Source organism: Cydia strobilella, chromosome Z (assembly GCF_947568885.1).
Source record: "Cydia strobilella chromosome Z, ilCydStro3.1, whole genome shotgun sequence".
In the NCBI taxonomy this organism is placed as follows: Eukaryota; Metazoa; Arthropoda; class Insecta; order Lepidoptera; family Tortricidae; genus Cydia; species Cydia strobilella.
In genome coordinates, this window is record NC_086068.1 from 30,871,970 (window position 1) to 30,895,303 (window position 23,334).

At 34.6% G+C, this 23,334-nt stretch overlaps 1 pseudogene; it reads right to left on the minus strand.

The window, feature by feature from the left end:
* The window catches only part of LOC134753739 (uncharacterized), a 35,306-nt pseudogene that overhangs the window by 10,296 nt on the left and 1,676 nt on the right, over positions 1-23,334 (minus strand).

Here is a 23,334-nt window from a genome sequence, read left to right on the forward strand (position 1 = left end):
ATATTTATTCCGATAACGGCACGAACCTACGCGGAGCAGACATCGAATTGCGAAGATCCATACAGGAGCTCGACGAAGAATCACTAAGAGCCTCAGCTCTAAACAATCAAGTTCGTTGGACTTTTATTCCACCCGCCATCCCCCATCCCCCACGGTCTACCCATAATTTGTCAATAAACTTGTAGATAACGACTGTAAAGTTTTTACGTTCGTTCTGTATCTGTACAGATATAAAATAAAAAAAAGAATGACAGACTCCTAATATTTAATAAATGAAAATAATACCCCTACAAACTATGCGTATATATACCTACTGACAATATATTATAATAATCTCTCTAATACTCTAATAATATCATAATCTAATCTTATTTCTTGTAATTAAGTAATCTCATTTTTAACTTTATATAATTTTTGTTTTTCCTATGTACCACAATAATGTTTAAAAAATGTAAAATGTATAGGGCGATATAGTGCGATGGGGTTTCACGGCACTTTTCTGTCTGATGTAATGTAAGATTTTAATATAGAATAAATAAAAAAATATAGGTACGTACTTGGCACCTAAAGTAGTACAACAGATAGGTACTTTAACACATTCACTGCCAGCGCGAGCAAGTCTCTATAGGCGTAGCCCATAACATGGTTTTCCCGTTTCGCTAGCTAGTTTCGGGTCGCTAGCTGTGAATGTGCACCACAAATAGACACCACTAACCAATTGAGTAGCCAAAACAATAAATATATGCAACTATTGTATATATTTATTGACCGTGTTCCCGCCAAAACGCAACTTACTTAAGCATCTAGATATATTATGTATGTAGCACTTAGGTACCTAGGTACCTCATTAAAACATATTCACAAACGAAAACTCAAGTGATAAGTACCTAATTAAACTTAGGTATCCACCCATACATTACATATATACAACTGTGAGTTCAGTTAAAGAGTAAATATGAGGAATGTGGTAATTAAATAGATAATGATAGCCTTAAGGATTTAAATATAATTACCTACCTAAATCTAAAGAATGTTATTGCACACAAGTGCGTCAAAACCATCCCCACCCTCCTTACACTCCACCGCGCGCCGTACATCATGTTCCCCCGTAACCCGCAACGGGACGGACGCGTGAGACAGTATAGTGTAGGAAATAAAGGTAGTGGACCCCGCAGTAATTCCTCTGCCAGAAAAAACTTTACAGTATGATAAAGTATCAATAAATAAAGAGTATTGTATAAATGTCCAAAGAATAATAATAATAGGATTTAAGTAAATACCTAAAGTCTTAAATCGTTAATATCTTTTTACGGAAAAATGCTCCGTTCAAATTTTCTTCACCGGACATATTCATGTAACGTATTGCAACAATATATGAAATATAAAAAAAAAATATCCCAGCAGAAATACCAATATTAATAAATATAATTTTTTGGCATGTCTTGTACCGGAAAATTGCTCCGTCTAATTTTTTCACTGGAATGCAATTTTATTGCCGTTTTTTTTTAGGTTTAGGTTTAAGATTCTTTATTCTCACTAAGAATTTGACAATTCACTTACATGAGAACTTAAAACTACACAAATACATTTATTTTGCATGAAATTAGCGAAAGAACTAATAACATAGAGGGTATTTAAACATACAGTAAAAAAAATCGGCCGATACACTTTTAACAAAACAAGGTGATTAGTGGTGCATATGGTTAACATTTCGTCTACTTGAGATGTACACAAAAAGTTTTGTAGTTGACAGTAAGCTAAGGCCCAGTTTAACTTATTTCCGAGATTCGTAATAACTGTGCGTCAGCGGGGATCATCCCTGTACTGGTCAGTATAATGGGTAAGTAGACCGTAGGTGTCGCGAATGTCGGGACTGGTTTTTAGTTGCTATGAGCTTATTAAATATTCAATTATCGATCTTATTACCTAGTTATGTTAGGGTATTTTTTGTAATGGTCATGTACATATTTTATTTATCGTATAAATGGTACAATGCAGTGCAGCAAGTACGCTAACTTACAGATACTGGAAGTGGCAATGTTTTTGTTTTATTACAATTATATTATAATTTTATTACAGATTGTTTTTATTTTATTTATTAGGTGTTTAATTTTGACGCCTACATCTGTCCCACTTAAGCTTAGCGGTCTTGACGCCTACATACATACATACGTAGGCGTCAAGACCGCTAAGCTTAAGTGGGACTGGGCGGGACATGTCTGTCGCATGCACCCGGAAAGATGGGCCAAAATGGTTACTGAGTGGGACCCACGGAGCACCATAGACGGTGCAGGCCGGGGTTCAGGCAGACCAAAAAGGAGATGGCGGGACGACTTGGACGCATTCTACCCCAAATGGTGGGAAAATGGCGATGACAGGGTCGAGTGGAGAAAACGAGGGGAGGCCTTTGCCCAGCAGTGGGACACCAAAATAGGCTATTAAAAATAAAATAAAAAAAAGGTGTTTAATTTTATAACTCTAAGCGTTCTTGGTAATGTGATATGTAGATTATATACACAATGATATATTATAAAGTTGCTATTTAGGTATATATAGACAAGATTAAATTTGAAATGGTCTATTTTTTTTGGTAATGTTATTTTTAATTTAAATAAATTATATAGGTATGCGAATTTTTATTTTATTTTATACAGCGGCTGTTTATGATTGACATTTACTTTCCGAATATTTAGATTTATTCTATGGCGAATCATTGCTTACGTGTTTTTTCAATTGTTTTTTAAAGCTATACATAGACTTGATTTCTTTTATATTTTTTAATCTACATAAAATGTTCTACAAAAAAGATTCTGAAAACTTTTCTCTAATTTTCCCAAATAACTCGTAAACGGTGGCCAATAAATAATCTACATAAAATGTTCTACAAAAAACATTCCAAAAACTTTTCTCTAATTTTCCCAAATAACTCGTAAACGGTGGCTAATAGCAAAACCTGTTGTTGAACGTAAATAATCTACACAAAATTAACTACAAAAAAGACTAAGGATCCTTTTTGCTACGATTAATATTTAAAAATATATTAAAGAGGGTATGTTAATTATAATCAATTCGGTTCCTTTTTTTCACTTTTTCGTAAATAATTTTTAAAGTATGACCTACAGCAAAAAGAAATCTGATACATAAATAATTTACAGACAATTTCCTACAAAAAACATGTACACACACACACACTCACACACTCAACACTTTTCGCTAGTATCAATAATTTAAAAAGATATTAAAGCGGGAAAGTTAATTATTATCAATTTTAGTATTTTTTTAGTTTTTCGTAAATAACTTTAAACGGTGGCCCATAGCAAAAATATGTCCCGTTACATAAATAATCTACATAAAATTTGCTACAAGAAAGATTTCATACACTTTTTCGCTAGCATCAATATTTAAAAAGATATTAAACGAGAAATATCAAATATCAAATATCTTTATTTTGCTTAAAATATGGTACAAAAGATGGACTTAGTAACTAAGAAGCACATGCATACTTCACCAGCAACTGGCATGCAAAAAACACAAACGCGAGCTATGCTACATGGAATTAATAATGCTAATAAATTTAAATATTATACATGTCACTTCTTATAATTAATTAAAATCAATTCTATGGTGTTTTTTTTTATATTTTCGTAAACGGTGTAAACGGTGGCTAATAGCAAAAAATGCTGTGGAACGTAAATAATCTACACAAAATTTACTACAAAAAGGACTATGCAGCCTTTTTTCTAGGATTAATATTTAAAAAGATATTAAAGGGGAAATGTTAATTTTAATCAATTCTAAGGTTCCTTTTTTTCAGTTTTTCGTAAATAATTGGTTTACATATAATTTCCTACAAGAAAAATGTGGTACACTTTTCGCTAGCATCAATATTTTAAAAAGATATTAAAGCGGGAAAGTTAATTATTATCAATTTTGAAGTCCTTTTTTTAGTTTTTCGTAAATAGCTCGTAAACGGTGGCCCATAGTAGAAAAGGTTTTGGTAAATAAATAATGTAATTTTCTACAAAAAACGTTCCGAAAACTTTTCTCTAGGATCAATATTTTAAACGAAATTAAAGGAATAAACTTAATTACAATCAATTCACAGCTCCCTTTTTTTAAGTTTTTCGTCAAAATCTCGTAAACGGTGGTCCATTGCAAAAAAATGTTACACATAATTATTTTACATAACATTTTCTACAAAAAAGGTTTATTACACTTTTTCGCTAGGATCAATATTTAAAGAGGTATTAAAAGGGGAATTTAAATTATAATCAATTCTACACATTATTTAACTTTCCCACTTTAATAGTTTTAAAAATATTGATCTTAGGGATAAGTGTTCCACATGTTTCTTGTAGGAAATTGTATGCCAATTACTTGTAGTATTTTCTGTACAAAGGGACCTTATTGTCGATGGCGCTTACGCCAATATAAACGATGCTCCGATATAAATACAATGCCGCTCGACGCTGTGCGGCGTAAGCGCCATCGACAATAAGGTCCCGTTTAATAGAAAATCGTCGCTGGGCGTACAAAAGTCGCCATGTGTTTTTAACCTACTTTACAGGAGACACAAAATACTGTTTATTTCGATAATTATTGGACATAAATGAATCAATATTTTTGTGACAAAAGTATTTGCACTTTAACATACATTAAGGTATTACATGAAAAAATATTTTAGTTTTAATAATATTAAAATTGATAATAATTAACTTTCCCGCTTTGATATCTTTTTAAAATATTGATCCTAGCGAAAAGTGTACCACATTTTTCTTGTAGGAAATTATATGTAAACCAATTATTTACGAAAAACTGAAAAAAAGGAACCTTAGAATTGATTAAAATTAACATTTCCCCTTTAATATCTTTTTAAATATTAATCCTAGAAAAAAGGCTGCAGTCTTTTTTGTAGTAAATTTTGTGTAGATTATTTACGTTTCACAACATTTTTTGCTATTGGCCACAGTTTACGAGTTATTTACGAAAATATAAAAAACACCATAGAATTGATTTTAATTAATTATAAGAAGTGACATGTATAATATTTAAATTTATAAGCATTATTAATTCCATGTAGCATAGCTCGCGTTTGTGTTTTTTGCATGCCAGTTGCTGGTGAAGTATGCATGTGCTTCTTAGTTACTAAGTCCATCTTTTGTACCATATTTTAAGCAAAATAAAGATATTTGATATTTGATATTTCTCGTTTAATGTCTTTTTAAATATTGATCCTAGCGAAAAAGTGTATGAAATCTTTCTTGTAGCAAATTTTATGTAGATTATTTATGTAACAGGACATATTTTTGCTATGGGCCACCGTTTAAGAGTTATTTACGCAAAACTAAAAAAATACTAAAATTGATAATAATTAACTTTCCCGCTTTAATATCTTTTTAAATTATTGATACTAGCGAAAAGTGTTGAGTGTGTGAGTGTGTGTGTGTGTACATGTTTCTTGTAGGAAATTGTCTGTAAATTATTTATGTATTAGATTTCTTTTTGCTGTAGGTCATACTTTACAAATTATTTACAAAAAAGTGAAAAAAAGGAACCGAATTGATTATAATTAACATTCCCTCTTTAATATATTTTTAAATATTAATCGTAGCAAAAAGGATCCATAGTCTTTTTGTAGTAAATTTTGTGTAGATTATTTACGTTCAACAACAGGTTTTGCTATTGGCCACCGTTTACGAGTTATTTACGAAAAACTATAAATGGACTTTAAAATTGATAATAATTAAAATTCCCGCTTTAATATCTTTTTAAAATATTGATCCTAGCTAAAAGTGTTCCACATGTTTCTTGTAGAAAATTTTATGTACATTATTTAAGTATAAGATTTTTGCTATAGGTCATACATAGTTTTCAAATTATTTACGAAAAACTGAAAAAAAAGGAATTAATTATAATTAACATTCCCTTTAATATCGTTTTAAATATTAATCCTAGCAAAAATGATGCATAATCTTTTTTGTAGTAAATTTTATGGAGATTATTTACGTTCAAAAACATTTTATTGCTATTGGCCAATATACAAGAAACTTACCATAGAACTGATTTTAATTAATATTCTCGTTTAATATGTGCACGAAAGTGTACGAAATCTTTCTTTTAGGCAATTTTATGTACTTTATTTATGTAAAAGGACATTTTTTGCTATGGGCCACCGTTTACGAGTTATTTACGAAAAACTAAAAAAAGGGATCTTTAAACCCCCACCACCTCCCCCCACCCGTTAGCTTAACCCCTATCCATCAGTACTTTTATTATGTTGTTTCAGGCACCTTTATCTACAACTATGCCAGAATTCGCCTGCACACGAATTATTTCCCCCGATTTTCCTTCCTTTGGTGGCCTAATAACGAGCTTTGCTCCCGTACGACCGCAGACAATATAACAAACGAAAACAGTAAGCCGCCGCCGCCGGGCGACTCCTCGACTCGGGCAAAGCGCGGCGCGCGCGCGGGCGGCGGCCGGTTCCGCTCCCGCACCCCGCTTGTACACTCCGCTCCCTATCACACTGCTACCGAATCTCCCGATATGTTTAGTTTTTAATACGCTCGTTATTTTTTTGGATTTTTTTATAATTGAATGGTAAGAAAACTGTGAACTTAATTCAATAGATAAAATGGATAGAGAAATTTTCCACAGGGAGTAAAAAGGCAATTTCTGAAAATAGTATAGTTACATGGTAATTTTTTAGATTTTCATTTTGTAGGTATAAAACGGCAAAAATTAGACGGAGCAATTTTCCGGTACAAGACATGCCAAAACATTATATTTTATTAATATTGGTATTTCTGCTGGGATATTATTTTGATATTTCATATATTGTTGCAATACGTTACATGAATATGTTCGGTGAAGAAAATTAGAACGGAGCATTTTTCCGTAAAAAAATATTAACGATTTAAGACTTTAGGTATTTACTTAAATCCTATTATTATTATTCTTTGGTCATTTATACAATACTCTTTATTTATTGATACTTTATCATACTGTAAAGTTTTTTCTGGCAGAGGAATTACTGCGGGGTCCACTACCTTTATTTCCTACACTATACTGTCTCACGCGTCCGTCCCGTTGCGGGTTACGGGGGAACATGATGTACGGCGCGCGGTGGAGTGTAAGGAGGGTGGGGATGGTTTTGACGCACTTGTGTGCAATAACATTCTTTAGATTTAGGTAGGTAATTATATGTAAATCCTTAAGGCTATAATTACCTATTTAATTACCACATTCCTCATATTTACTCTTTAACTGAACTCAGTTGTATATATGTAATGTATGGGTGGATACCTAAGTATAATTAGGTACTTATCTTGAGTTTTCGTTTGTGAATATGTTTTAATGTAGTACAGTGCTACATACATACAAGTCGAGCTAAAACAAAGAGCCACGGCCGTACCATCCTTTTCTCAAATCCACTCAGGCCATTCTGGCCAGGCCAGAACTGTTTAATTTTTTTTTAGTTTAAACATAATTTTAATCGAATTGCCGTTTAGTAGAAATAGGCAAAAATACCTAGTAGCAAAACGGCATGTAGTAGTGTTTTTTACGAAAAAACTATAAGTCACAGGAAAAAAATAGTGCCGACTATAAGTAATATTATGAAATTGATTACCTATTTTATTTATCAACCAACTACTCGAAAAAAGCAATAGTTTAATAGTAAGGTAACTGTAAGATTCTATAAAATTACTACTTATTCGGAAAAGATTTCATGAAATAAAGAGTTGAATAATCATTGTCAATTTATAATTAATTAAATTTAAAAGTAAAGTTATTGATTGTTAACATTTGTAAATGGAAGGTAGTTTAAAGAAAAGAAAAATGCGACTGGCATGGCGGTTAACGGGCATTCGGTTACGAGCAGAGGTGAAGGGTGGACGATTGTGAAGAGAGGTGATTGGATGTTGAACTGTAACAGAATATTGTGATCAAGAAATATATTGTTGTTATGAAAGCTGGAGTTTTTCTTAAGCTTAAGTAAGTTGCGTATTGGCGGGAACACGGTCTCAAAAATACAATAGTTGCATATATTTATTGTTTTGGCTACTCAATTGGTTAGTGGTGTCTATTTGTGGTGCACGTTCACAGCTAGCGACCCGAAACTAGCTAGCGAAACGGGAAAACCATGTTATGGGCTACGCCTATAGAGACTAGCTCGCGCTGGCAGTGAATGTGTTAAAGTACCTATCTGTTGTACTACTTTAGGTGCCAAGTACGTACCTATATTTTTTTATTTATTCTATATTAAAATCTTACATTACATCAGACAGAAAAGTGCCGTGAAACCCTATCGCACTATATCGCCCTATACATTTTACATTTAAACATTGTTGTGGTACATAGGAAAAACAAAAATTATAAAGTTAAAAATAAGATTACTTAATTACAAGAAATAAGATTAGATTATGATATTATTAGAGTATTAGAGAGATTATTATAATATATTGTCAGTAGGTACATATACGCATAGTTTGTAGGGGTATTATGTAGTAACTTGAGGTAACTAAAAAAATAAGTTATTGTTTTTTCTTTTCATTTATTAAATATTAGGAGTCAGTCATGCTTTTTTTATTTTATATCTGTACAGATACAGAACGAACGTAAAAACTTTACAGTCGTTATCTACAAGTTTATTGACAAATTATGGGTAGACCGTCCAAACGCGCTACTCTTACACAGTATTACAATTATTCTTATTCCCTACAGTAGCGCAACGCCTTTGATGTCGCGCGATGCCGCCGCCAGTGTAGGTACTTACGCTGTCACATGCAAATATGCTAGGGTTGTCACAAAATGGGAAATTAAATGGTTGTGATTATTACTATTCTGATGTAATCATTTATTCATATGTACATTCAAAATAAATAATTCATCGACTTGAAACAAAACAGCAAATAAAATATTGACCGATTTTATTTAAATAAATGGCTTATATGAATAAATAAAGGTCAGATATGCGTAATTATTATGAATGTAATATTAATTGTAGAAACCAAGGAGAATAAGTAATAAATTGCCTTGTTTTACTGTTTTTGATACCTATTAAAATATATAGTTGGTCAAGCAAATCTTGTCAGTAGAAAAGGGCGACAAATGTAAAAAATGTAGGTGCGAAGGTATATTGTACCATAGAAAAATTTAATCTCGCGCCTTTTTCTACTGACAAGATTTGCTTGACCAACTATAATTAAGGCGCTAGTCGCTATTGTTGGCCGTAAACTCTTTACTTTCTAGAGTATATATCTGCTTAACGGTTCGACAAAAAAATATGAAAAGAATATAAATTAATCTACATTTTATGTACAACATTCCTAACGTTTGACTTTTACCCTATGACTTATAGTTTCTCCATAAAAGGAACATTACGACAGGCCGTTTTGCGACTAACTTTTCTTATATCTCCTAAACGGTTTATTCGATTAAAGTTATTTTTAAACTAAAATAAATATTTTAACAGGCACTACAAATGCAACGTTTCATAATGTTAAAAAATAATATTTTTTTTAAGAAATCGAATATTATTCAACATTTCGTGCGTATGTAGCACGAAAAAAGCGTGGCCGGCAGTCGTGTGCTAGCTTTGAGACGAGGAGGCTGTGTCGCTCGTCGCTCCGTGCCTTCCTTGTACTCTGTATGCTTGTGCTGAGCCCAAGTGCAACAAAATTGGAGTTATTGTGGCCAAAGACTAAATAACTGCAGAAAGTCGACTTGGTTCTGACGCGCTTAACACGGTGTTTCGCAGCCTAATATTACGAAAATAATGACAATATTTCCACTTATGTTTGAAAGCTTCATTTGAAATATAAAAATTAAAGTTTTCTAACATGCGCGGACATATTGCCATTTTTACGTTTTTAATAAAGTTCGATTCCTAACAAAACAATAATTAATTGATTAATATAGGCTATCAATTTACGTTGTATATAGATATTTATTTATTTACTTTTTAGTTTAATTTTTTTTAATTGTGTTGGGAGATTGGGTAATCTCCCATTGATTGGTGGTGGTTGATGATGAAGACGAACAGTACAAGTAAGAGTCAATTGATATTCTTTTATAAGCTAATCATAAATGAAAGTAGGCATAATCCAAATATAAAATATTTATTAATAATGACCCTTACAATTGATTAAGCCGTTTAGTAAAAAGACCAAAACGGCCTGTCTATTTTTTTTGGCGAAACTATAAATTAAGGTGAAAGGTAAAAATCAAACGTACTACTTACCACCGCAACGATAATACGAGTACCTATGCTATAACGCAATAGTTAGTTCGTATTTTACAAGTGTTTTCTTGTTCAGATACGAATAGACCTTGCATTTCGTGGAGGTCGTAAATTATTATAATGGTAAATAATACCTCTTTAACTCAGAAACTATATACTTACTTACTGTTACGGTCTAGAGCGTATTTCTTCTAAATGGGTAAGCAAAAAAAAAATTAAAAAAATATGTATGAATCTTTATTTATTTTTCAACAATTAATGTTATAATTGTAATAATATTTAATTTGTTTTCTTAAAATTTATAGTTTCACCGTAATAAAAATAATACAACGGGCCATTTTGCGGCTAACTTTGGTTATTTCTACTTAACGGCTAGTTAAATTAAATAAATCAATTAATATTATTTTTAAACTAACAATAATGTTTTAACAGCTGACGGTCTTTCCACCGCGATACAACCGTGCGACGATTTGTTTTATTTACAATTTCATCTAAATTCTAAACTAATATCTGACAAAGTATAATGAAATGGGATGCGATGACTGAAAAGTTTTTTTTTACGTGTTCATGTGACCATCAGCTGACGGTCCACCGAGATACAACGGGCTGACCATTTTTTTTATTCACATTAGCATCTAAACTATCATCTGACTTGATCTGACAAAGTATCAAGCGGGAGGCGATGACAATATTTTTTTGCGTGTTTCGCTGGCTGCCATTTCTCAACCCACCAGCTGACGTCCACGGGGGTTCATCATACATAGCCGTTAACCACTATATCGGAGTTATTGTGGCCAAAAAATAAAAAACTGCAGAGCGCTGATTTGGTTGTGGCGCGCTTGTAATATAAATTTCCCACGAATGATATTCCCACGTAATGTTTTAGAAAACTTCGAACTTCGAAAAATAATACTATAGGTATAGTTTAACACTAATAGATAGGTAACAATTCCCAAAATTTTATATGTAGGTAGACTAGGTACATAATTTTATAAGTTAACTATTAAATGCCATTATTTATATTTATTTATTACGGATAAAAAAAATACTATAAAATAAACACACTGTACGCCTCAATTTCGTACATAACAAGCTCTAGCTATAAATCTTAATCTGTTGAATTGACTTAGGTATTTATTTGTAAGAAACTAACTTTAGACCGATATCAGTGTTACCGACATTCAGTAAATTTTTTGAAAAATTAGTATTGTCTCAGTTATTGAAACATTTTAACATCAATAATTTAATGCATAACAAACAATTTGGTTTTACACGGGGTCGCTCAACAACCGACGCTGGTGTTGAGCTAATTAAACAGATCTTCGATGCCTGGGAGGAGTCGCATGATGCTTTGGGTATCTTCTGTGATTTATCTAAGGCCTTCGATTGCGTCTGTCATGAAACATTGATCAGGAAACTGCACTTTTATGGAGTAAGAGGATCGGCACTGAATTTAATTAAGTCCTACTTACACGGTAGAATACAAAGGGTCGATGTGAATGGACAACGATCACCGGGGTCATTGGTCTCTATGGGTGTACCGCACGGATCAATATTGGGGCCGTTCCTGTTCCTTATCTACATTAATGACCTGCCATACCTTGTAAAGACCCACCATGATATAATATTGTTTGCAGACGATACCTCACTTATTTTCAAAGTCAAACGACAGCAGCAAGCTTACAGTGATGTAAACGATGCTATTTCAGAAGTAGTAAATTGGTTCAATGTTAATAACTTATTGTTAAATGAGAAAAAGACTAAATGTATTAAGTTTGTCACTAGTAGTAACGTAAGGCATGTGCAAACAAGTGTCATTGTGAAGGACGAGGAATTGGAATTGGTTGATAGTACAGTTTTTCTTGGTATAACTTTAGATTCTAAACTCCAATGGGGTCCCCATATTGATACTCTTTCGAATAGACTGAGTTCTGCAGCTTTTGCAGTGAGCAAAATCCGTCAGTTAACTGATGTGAAAACAGCTCGATTAGTATATTTTAGTTACTTCCATAGCGTTATGTCATATGGTATTTTACTGTGGGGTGGTGCTTCAGAGATAAATACCATTTTTGTTCTGCAGAAGAGGGCTATTCGAGCAATATATAAAATGAACCATAGAGACTCACTTAGAGATAAATTTAAGGAATTTGACATAATGACAGTGCACTGTCAATATATTTATGAGAATATTCTGTATGTACATAAAAACATTGCCAGTTTTAAGAGAAACTGTGACATACATAACATTAATACTAGAAATAAGCATAAGCTTGCAGTAACCTTCACTCGGCTCCATAAAATTAAAAAATCATTCATGGGTAACTGTGTAAGATTTTATAATAAACTTCCAAATATCATCACTGAATTATCTGTTAATAAATTTAAAAAATATGTAAAACGTAAACTTATCTCTAAAGCCTATTATAAGCACACAAGACTACATGAATGATGAAACACCGTGGGATTGTGATTGAAAATAATTAATTATTTATTATTGTGTTAATAATGATGAAATTGATAATTCAATGAATACCTATATTAGGTAATCTGTATTTTTTGACATTTAGATTTTTATTCTAGAAAGTTTCTAGACTAGTATTTTTTATATAATTTTGGTGTTTGACGATCCTTTTGTGAATTCTTATTATTAAGTTTGACATATCTATAATAATTCAATGTTTTTAAGAATAATAATAACTGCATCAATAAATTGCTCTGATATTTAGATTAAGGTAATATTTAAAACTTGACAATTTAAAAGTGCTTGTTGCTAGGCCTATTTGAATAAAGATTATATTGACTTGACTTGACTTGACTTAAAAGAAACAGATAAAACATAAATTAACTAATTGAGGCTTGTAAAGTATAATGCATAAGGGAATATATTTTTATTATAATTTACGACCTCCACTAAACGCATGATCTACTCATACTCAAACGACAAAATATCTGCAAAAGATACACAAATACGAGTATAGCCACCAACCGCGCACCTCTGGGCTGTAGCTTATTATTTAAACCTCGTTGTGGTAAATTCACGTACGATCGCAGTGACCGGGGTGCGGGTACAGAGACGCTGAGACGCTCAAGGACACATCAGCGACTATCGTCTTAAGCGTTTTTATTTACATTCACGTTCACTCACTCATTTCATTCATTCATCTCAACTCCCGTGGAAATACATATACCTGCATTTATATTATACTTAGGTAGGTAGTATACTTATATAAGATTGATTACGACTTGGCATTTTTTTAAATTTCATGAAGCCGCCGGTAGAAGTAGATATACATACCTACCTACTTAACTAATAGGTAGGTAAATAATGCTGATTGTACCTCCTACTACATAATTTTGATAAAACTTCATGAGGTTTACAGGTGAGGGTGAGGTAGGTTTTTCTCGTCACAATCGAGTGCACCTAGCCCTTAACTTAGTTAATACAAATAATTACATAATACTTAGCAAGTACGTAATTACTAGATGGTGTTTTGGTATTTAGTTGCAACTTAAAAAAAAGTACACAAATGAAAAAACCTACCTCTCGTCCGTCGTGGGGAAATCTATGAAACTTTAAATCCTTCTGGGATTTCGATGTCGAATTACATCCGTACACATAACAGTTTGTGCGCACCATTATAGAGTATGTATATTATTACTAATAATTATGTAGTGACGATAATTGAAGTAAAAACACGCCATCGTCCGCCCTTCGCGCTCGGTACCACAAACTAAGCGAGTTCGTGGTACACGGCCCGCGCCGCCCGCCACCCCGCGAGTTCCCCTCCGTTGCTCTGCGTAAGTACATTCGTCGCGCTAGTGTAGTGAATATTGTAATACTGTGACTCTTATGAGAGAGAGACGTAAAAATGAGACAAGTGAAGAAAAGGAGAAACGTTGGTCTCAAAGTAGAATGTCTAGAGCGAAGGCAATATCAAAAGAATGTTGTGAACAGCGAAAAAAAAGGACTATCGCTTATGAATGCGTACACTAAACAAATATTAAACAGTGAAAATACTGAAAGGCGTGCTCAAGGATTGGGATTGATCCAAGATCGTCTTTCCAATGAAACTGAGTCAGAGGAGCAACGTGCCCACCGTCTCGGTTTAATCCACGAACGCCTTTCAACCGAGTCGGAGGAGCAACGCGCCCACCGCCTCGGTTTAATCCACGACCGCCTTTCTACCGAGTCGGGGGAGCAACGGGCCCACAGACTTGGATTGATTCGCAATCGGTTACTAAACGAAACACCTGAATCTCGTTCAGATCGGCTAAATACAATGCAACATAACATTCAGGTTCGTATCAGGAATAATCTTTTGAAGCTGGTATTAATGTTATCGCCGATGTTTCATGCGCTGTTTGTAAAAGAAAAATTTATCCACAGCAGCGCTTCAATTTACTAGCAGACATGTACACTGTTACCGGAAGAATTGGTATTAAAAAAAGTATATTAAAAAAAGAAAAACTCCTCCAAATGCATTTTGGAACAAAATGTTGCCCGCAGAAATACCATCGGAATTAGCCAGTTTGACGAGCGTTGAGGAACGGTTTTTATGTCGGATTGTACCATTTTTAAAGATCTTAAAACTTAATAACCGATTCAGCTAAAATTGGTGCAAGGGACAGGTAATTTTATTTGCAAAAGATGTTGTTGAAATAGCTGAGCGGCTACCACTGACCCCACAACAAGCCGGCTTAATTTTGGTTGTAGAAAATTTTGAAAACCTTGAATGTTCCAAAGAATTTGTCGTGGATATGCAAAGATTAAATAGAGCGTTAGCTTGGTTAACTTCCAACAAACACCTCTACAGAGATGTCCAAGTTCATTTTGGCAGTAACTCAATTAGTCCCTTAATTCAAATTGCTGACAATTTTAATACTGAAGAGATTGGTGGTACCTCAAAAACGTCAAAACATTGCGTCACCTTAAGAGAAAATAAAAGTATTCTACACAGATCATTTCACCAAGGTGACTTACGGTTTGATTCATCTCGGGGTAAACAATGCACTAGCATAGCGGCGGTTGCTTGTGTAGCATTTAATGTACTTGATCCAAACGCATGGGCTAAGAGCGATATTGATTACATTGTGATGATAGGTGATAAGTACTACAATAACTGAATCGCTGTTAGAGATAATCCTGCGTCCGGCGAAGTAAACCCTGATTACCTTGCTGTAACCGATCTTATGCCAAGACTTGTATATAATAGAGAAAATGTGGCGATCACTGCACTCGAAGAATCCAATTATAATGGTCATTTAGACAACGACAACTGTTCCGAAGGCTTCCCCAATTTAAAGAGTCCATTAAGAAGTTTCTTCAGAGAACATTCAAATGGCATACTTACAGCAAACGCAATGTCGGTAGCAGTGCATTGTAGAGCTTGCTCTGAAAATGAAACGTCCTACTGGTTGTTCGATTCCCATGCCCGTGGTCCCAAGGGTGCCTCTGCTTCCATAAATGGTACTGCTTGTTGCATGCGCTTCAGCAATTTAGACGAATTGCATAGCGTCTTGCGACGCAATTTGATTGTACCATCCAACAATGTGTTAGAAGCGGACCTTCGTCACGACCTTAATGTGTTTTCGTTAACCAAATGCAATCGCTTCGACCTATGATAGAACAGTCGACAATAGAGAGTCCAACATATACACCTGGAAGCGAGCCTCTTCTAATGATCAGTCCAACATTTACACCTGGCAGCGAGTCTCTCCAAATGTTCAGTCCAACATTTACACCATACAGCAATTCCCAACAATCAACAACACAAGTCATCGAGTCTCTTCAAACAACGATTCAAGCAGAATCAATCCAACCAGATAGACCCTTACCATCACCAGTCCATAATTCATTAGACACCGTTTATATTGAATCAACAAGCATGCCCCGAAACGTAGACGACAATGTTCCTAATGTGGATAGTGTTGTAGATAACACAGATGACACATTGATATTGGCTAGTATTTCAAGAAAAACAGCTCCGCCCGTGAATTTGGACCGTGAACGCCGTATGGAGGAATTATCCTGCGCATGCCCCTCATCCCGAGCAACTTCCCGTTCCGCTTCAAGCGCCTACAGGTTCCCGTGAGCGTCTGCTTCGCCATGACCATCAACAAGTTGTAGGGGCAGACGCTGCGCGCCGCCGGCGTCATTCTTAGACTGATTTGACTGGAGGACCGATTTGGATGATATTTGCCATGGACATTGATTTGGATAGGTACAGTCAAGGACGTAAAAGTACAAAAATTGTACTGTATCGTTCGATATACACCTACTACTTTATTTCGTTTAAATCAAGTCAAAAATTTGAATAAGGGCAAAAAAATATTGATTTTGGAGTGTAGTTTTATGTAGTGGTACCTAATTGTAAAATATTTTATCTGAACTACAGTCCTTTTGCGTATCCATCTGTCAACATTACTTCAAGTTCCGCCTCCAGGGGAGAAGGAGATAAATTAGGGGTGAATTAGCCGCTTACTGACACAGACCGAATTCCACGCAGGCGAAGCCGCGGGCACAGCTAGTTTGAAATAAATAAATAAATGTTAATTATAATGTCATTCAAGTTTTACGTTTTGAATAATGTTTCATTCCATCTCGAAACAATAAATAATTGATTTAACATAAGCTACCTATTTACCTATTACGTTGTATGTATGTATAGTATACCTGTTAAAAAAAATGTTTTTGTAGTTTAAAAATAATTTTAATCGATTAAGAACTAGCAAAACGGCCTATCGTATTTTTATTTACGGAAAAACTTACTATTAAGCTCGTCACAGACGGAGCGATAATCTGTCGCGCGTGTAAAGCGCCAAGTCGAGCTAAAACAAAGAGGCACGGCCGTACCATCCTTTTCTCAAAGCCACTCAGGCCATTTTCAACGTCCTGTAATTTATTATTTACAACGACGGGACTTAATCGCGTAAAATAAGTATTCCGCGTAAAATCCGTGAAGCCATTGAAATCAAGAAACATAGAAATTTCAATCGAGACGAAGGTTTTAAGATCTCATCCACATGGAACCCAGTCATTAGTAAGTGTAAGCGAAACCAAATATCGAAAGTTGAAAAATTGAATATTGTGAGTGTTGTGTGTCGACCCGGTAACATCCCTAGTGCGCAAAACGTTCAAGTTAATAAACAAGACCAAGTGCGGGTAGTTCGAAAAACTCGCGCGCCTAGAAGATGTTGATGTCAACTTTAGCCAGTCTTCTCCGAGACCACGGGGACAACGCCGTCCTCGAAACGTCGGAGGTGGGTTTAATACTCATTTTACGCGATTAAGTCCCGTCGTAAATAATAATGAGTAAAAATCGTGAAAGTTTAAATCAGTGTCCTGTAATTTTGTGTTGGCTAAAGCTAGAACCCTGAATTTAGTGACACATATGGCATAATATGGCTTAGATATATCCCCAAGAACATTCCATTTAAACTTGTAGTATAAGAATTATTGCACGTCAAAGTTGCTTACTTTGGTCACTGACACACTCACTCACTCACCAATCTCATCATAATTCTAAGGTAATAGATCGAATCATAACAACTGAGCTAATGCACTTACCTGTACTAACAATGGCATTGTATTATTACAATACTATTATCTGCTTTTGTTCTCGTAGCCGCCAACTAGATACTTACAAAATAAGTTAGAAGTGCATTGCATGTATATTTAATTTTTAACCTTATTCCTTGTTGAATGGGGTTAAAATGGTCTAAAAACATGTTGTAAAAATGCTTTTCTACAGAGTGCATTCGTTTTGGGTGTCGACGGTTGTAAAATGCAAATAAAGTTATGTTAGCCATTATTTAGTTAGTGTATTTTGTAGCCTATTGTTAAAAAATAGTTGTTAATCTATACTAACATTTCAAGGCGGTTATAATCTGCTTTTACTACGAGGTAGTTATCCTAATTTGTGGTTTACCACTCAATGGCATTGTATTCTTGAGACTCTTTGAGTAAACAGGTAAGTGCATTAGCTCAATTGTTATGATTCCATCTATACTTCTAGCAGACCCACAAGCTGTAAATTTTAATCATATAGTAAGTAGTTTTAGCTTCTCAAGCCATAAAAAACCTAAAAATATTAGAAGATCAGTCACGTTTTAAAGATTTGAGAAATGCATAAGTTACTTTGTAATCCCACATAAATATATGATACTACAAAGTTACTTTTGCAGTTCCTACAAATAGTAGGTGAAGGTCTACGATGTACGATGTGAGTATGAAGATGTGTATAGTTATAAAATGTGTATAGTATGAGTATCGTATGGCTATGAGTATGGTAAGGATATGAATATGGTATAGGTATGAGTGCGGGTATGGTGTGGGATGGGTAAGGGTATGAGTATTGTACGAGTTATAGTTTGGTATGGCCATGAGTATTGTATAGGTATGAGTACGAGTACCCATAGTGTGGGATGAGTATGAGCTTTGAGAAAAGTGGTAGCTGGCGTACAAGAAGTAGTACCCAAAAACAAGGACTGCCTACAAAAAGAGATGAGATCCCATCAAAAACATTACATGTAAAAGATGCAAGTCTCGCAACGCAATTCTTCAACTACAAAAAAGTTTTGAGATGTAATATGAAACCATGTCGGTATTTTAGTCAGTGCCAGGGGGTGTTAAAACATTGTATTTACAGAACTGTTAAAACAGTTTTTAGTTTAAAGATAATTTTAATCGAATTGCCTTTTAGTAGAAATAGGCAAAAATACCTAGTAGCAAAACGGCATGTAGTAGTGTTTTTTACGAAAAAACTATAAGTCACAGGAAAATAGTTCCGACTATAACTAATAGTTTGAAATTGATTACCTATTTTATTTATCAACCAACAACTCGAAAAAAACAATAGTTTAACTTATACTTAGTTTACAAGTTAACTATTAATGGCATTATTTATATTTATTAATTTATTAAAGAGATAAAAAAACTATAAACGCATAATTAATTAATATATAGGTATTTTTCTTATAATTTTCGACCTCCACTAAATGCATAATCAACTCATACTCAAAGGACAAAATAGCTGCAAAGCAGTCTTTGCAGTCAAAAGATACACAAATACGAGTATAGCGCCATCGGCGCGCCTCTGGGCTGTCTTTTTATATTCTTTGAACCTCGTTGCCGTGCCGCGAGTCAAAATTCACGTACGATCGCAGTGAGCGGAGTGCGGGGTGAAGCGGGTACATTTGCCCAGACCAGGGACCGGACAACCCTTTCCGCGATAAAACCCTTTCAATGGGCGACACTTAAACACGGCTAACACATTGAAAGACTTTCCCTTTTGAGCTGCAAGCCCATTCATACCCTTACCTTTGACTAACCCTTACCGAAAAGCTAACCAAAAATAAGGCTAGCTCTTAAAAAGGGTTACCCTTATCTTTAAGCGGTTTTTATAAAGGTTTCCCTTTGCGTGAAAGAGACAGGATTAGTATATATCTACGGTAGTGTATGAAAAGGAAATAAAATACTTGCCTAGTCAAAGAACGCCGCCGTCGCCGCCGACGATCGCTCGAATTCGAAGTAATGTGTGCTTTATGAACAAGGTAGACGACTTAAATTAGCACGCTTATATGCTAAAAGGGAAGCCCTTTATAAGGCTAACCCTTATAAGCAATACGCAAGGTGTTGGTGAGCGGATGATAAGGGTTTTGTAAGGGTATTTGGGCTACCGATTACTCAAATGTGGTAGCTTTATATAAGGGTTTTTAAAACCAAAACAAAGGGTTTCGTCTGGCAAAGGGTATGGTGAGTTAAGCCTTATGCAATACCCTTATAAAACCCCGATAAGGGATAGCGGGCCGGTCCCAGACGCTCAAGGCCAAATCAGCGAGAAACGTCTTAAGTTTTACCGTCATTCACAAACTAGACCCGGTAGTTGAAATAGATCTAAGTGAATTTTGATTTCTTTACACCGAATGTTACTTGAAATGTAATTTATTCACTGGAATTCGGTCTGTGTCAGTAAGCGGCTAATTCACCCCTAATTTATCTCCTTCTCCCCTGGAGGCGGAACTTGAAGTAAAGTTGACAGATGGATACGCTAAAGGACTGTAGTCCAGATAAAATATATAATATTTTGCCCTTATTCAAATTTTTGACTTGATTTAAACGACATAAAGTAGTAGGTGTATATCATGTGCCTAAATGATAAATAAGTGCAATATTTCCTAAATGTAAAACTTTTCGAAAAATATTTTATTTTGCTTCTTTTCGCTCTCCTCCAAACCAATGTAAGTGGCGTATGGCAAAAACTTATTCTCACCCGACGAATATCTGATGGCGACTGTACATAATATTCTGTTACAAACAGTCAAAGAAAAATTTCTTGCCTATAAGCATCAATAATCATCGGAATAACGGTACACAGCAAATATAGTACCGGAACTGGGAAACGATAAATTTGTAGCGAAGTAAAATAAAACCTTTGGCTGCCTGGTTCTGCTGTCTGCGTTTATGATATATCATTCGATGTCGGTAAACTTTTCCTGTATCATTTAATAGTTATTGCTATGTATATACAGAATGGATTTTTTTAATGGGGCATTCAGGGCAGCTACCTGTGGGTCTACCGCGAGTATTAAAAACTCTTATTTATCTGCTCTTCAGAAAAATCAGGAAAACCGAAGGAAAGATTCGATAGGCATAGAAAGGTAGTGAAGTTTAATCTAGGAGGCTTAGTTAGAATTAAGAGAGGGATACCTGCGAGTGGCCAAAGTCGAAGCTAGTACCTAGTAATAGTACATTTCGATGCTAGTGCGGAAAGTATGTCATTACTTTACGAGTACCGAGATATCGGGACGAGTGAAGAATGACATTTCCGCACGTGTATCGAACGACGTTTTTTAATACAATTGCGAAAAAATAAGAAAAACAACAAGTAAGGAATTCGAAACTTATATGGGGCATTTTCTATGAAAAGGGACCTTATTGTCGATGGCGCTTACGCCGCACAGCTTCGCGCGGCATTGTATTTATATCGGAGTATCGTTAATAATGGCGTAAGCGCCATCGACAACAAGGCAACTTTTATAGAAAGTACCACATATTATTAATTCTGTCACATCATTGACATTGACATTTTTTTTTGATCATTTATAGCGACATTGACATTATGAAGAGGTGTTTTTTTAGCTGGGTGTTATTATTATTGAACTCACTTCAATGAAAGTTTTTTTTTTAAATGCATGTTCTATAAGACAGAAACAAATGTAAATATAAAACATTGTACTATTATTACCCAAATATCGTTAATTACGATTACTTGTGTATTGTACATTTATAAAAACTATCGAATGTTGCCTTTGGAAACTTAAAGCAGAAAGAAAAAAAACGCCTCTTCTTTGACAGGCGTTCCGTTCCATTCTTATTAAGAACGATTTTTCAATATTCAATATATAAAAAAATTGACGTGTTATAATGATGAGGAGGTAAGTAATAAAATATAAAATATGTATATTTTTCGTATTTTTACATTAATAGTAGGTTTTTATGTTGATTACGACGTTTAAAGGAAACTAATATTAACACTCATCAATAAGTAGTCATGAATTGTAACAAGAATAAATTTAAAAAAATTGGAAAACTAAAAAGCACTAGTTCGCGAAAACCAACTTTCCGCACGCTAAACAGCTACGTAAAGTATTACTTACTTATTTACGATACGATACAAGTGCGGAAAAGAGGAAATTCTAAATGAGTGGCGATAAATTAAAACACGACCGCCGGGAGCCGTGTAGGGTTGGAGCCGGCATAGTTTTTATCGCGTATATATATATATAGGCGGTTCCCCGCCTTTATTACTATCGCCCATAGTGGTTAATGTAAGTGCACGATTAGATAGTAACCAATAATAAAACACTTTACAATCAAAAGTTATTTAATATCTAATTAAAAGAATAATCACAAAATAAACGCACTAGTAATTAGGAAATCACTTGTTTTATCGATTTTACACACTTTTCAATTATAAAGGACGCTAGATTACGCGGAACAAAAGCGATTCGTCGGTTCCGTGGTGCGCTCGTTGAAGTCTAAATTATTCTGACATTTAACATGGCGGCGCTAACCATCGACCCAACGCTCCGCCAGACTGACAGATTGCAGCTGTCAATCTAGTTCCTTCGTAATTTAAAAGATGGCACTAGCCAAGCGCCGTCATATATATATCTTTATTTGAAAATAATTGTGGTGTATAACTAGCCTTATGAACCGATTTTGCATGTACAACCAGCCTTAAAGTTTATAGTCTATGATTGTTCATTATTTTTAGTATGTGGGTATTTTTGCACTTTGTAATTTTCCTCAGTCACCCGTTGACCACGAACGCTGTACAGGGTTCGAAACGTCGGGATGTATTATAAATTCAATATATGCGATATAATCCCTTTTCATAGTTTTATTTCATGAGTAACTATCGCGGTAACCGAAGACAATATTAAATTTATACTTGTTCCAATTCATGACTACTTATTGATGAGTGTTAATATTAGTTTCCTTTAAACGTCGTAAACAACATAAAAACCAACTGTAAGAATACGAAAAATATACATATTTCATATTTTATTACTTACCTCTTCATCATTATAACACGTTTGTTTTTTAATATTGAAGATTGAAAAACCGTTGTTAATAAGTTGTCGGAATGGAACGGAATAGCTATATGGAAGGTAGAGGTAGGAATAGCTGATGAAACGCCGAAAGAAGAGGCGTTTTTTCTTACTTAAGCTAAGTTTCCAAAGGTAACATTCGATATTGCTTTTATTCCTTACGTGTTGTTTTTCTTATTTATTCGCAACTGTATTAAGCTTCCTACCGTTATTCGAAGCCTATTTTATTATATTTGAGAGAGCAATCCTATTGACAGATGACGTAGCGGTTCTTTATTGGTAGACAACTATCGTAATTTTTCCTTCCACCCGCGTTTTGCATTTTAATAGTTTAACCACCACCAAGGCGAACTCGGCGCTAACGCGCGCCGTCTGCCTCATTGGCGTTCTGTTTGTCGGAGCGTACGGTTCACAACAATAGGCCTCCCCCAAGGCTCGCCACTCCGACCGATCCTGTGCCGCTCGCAACCACCGAA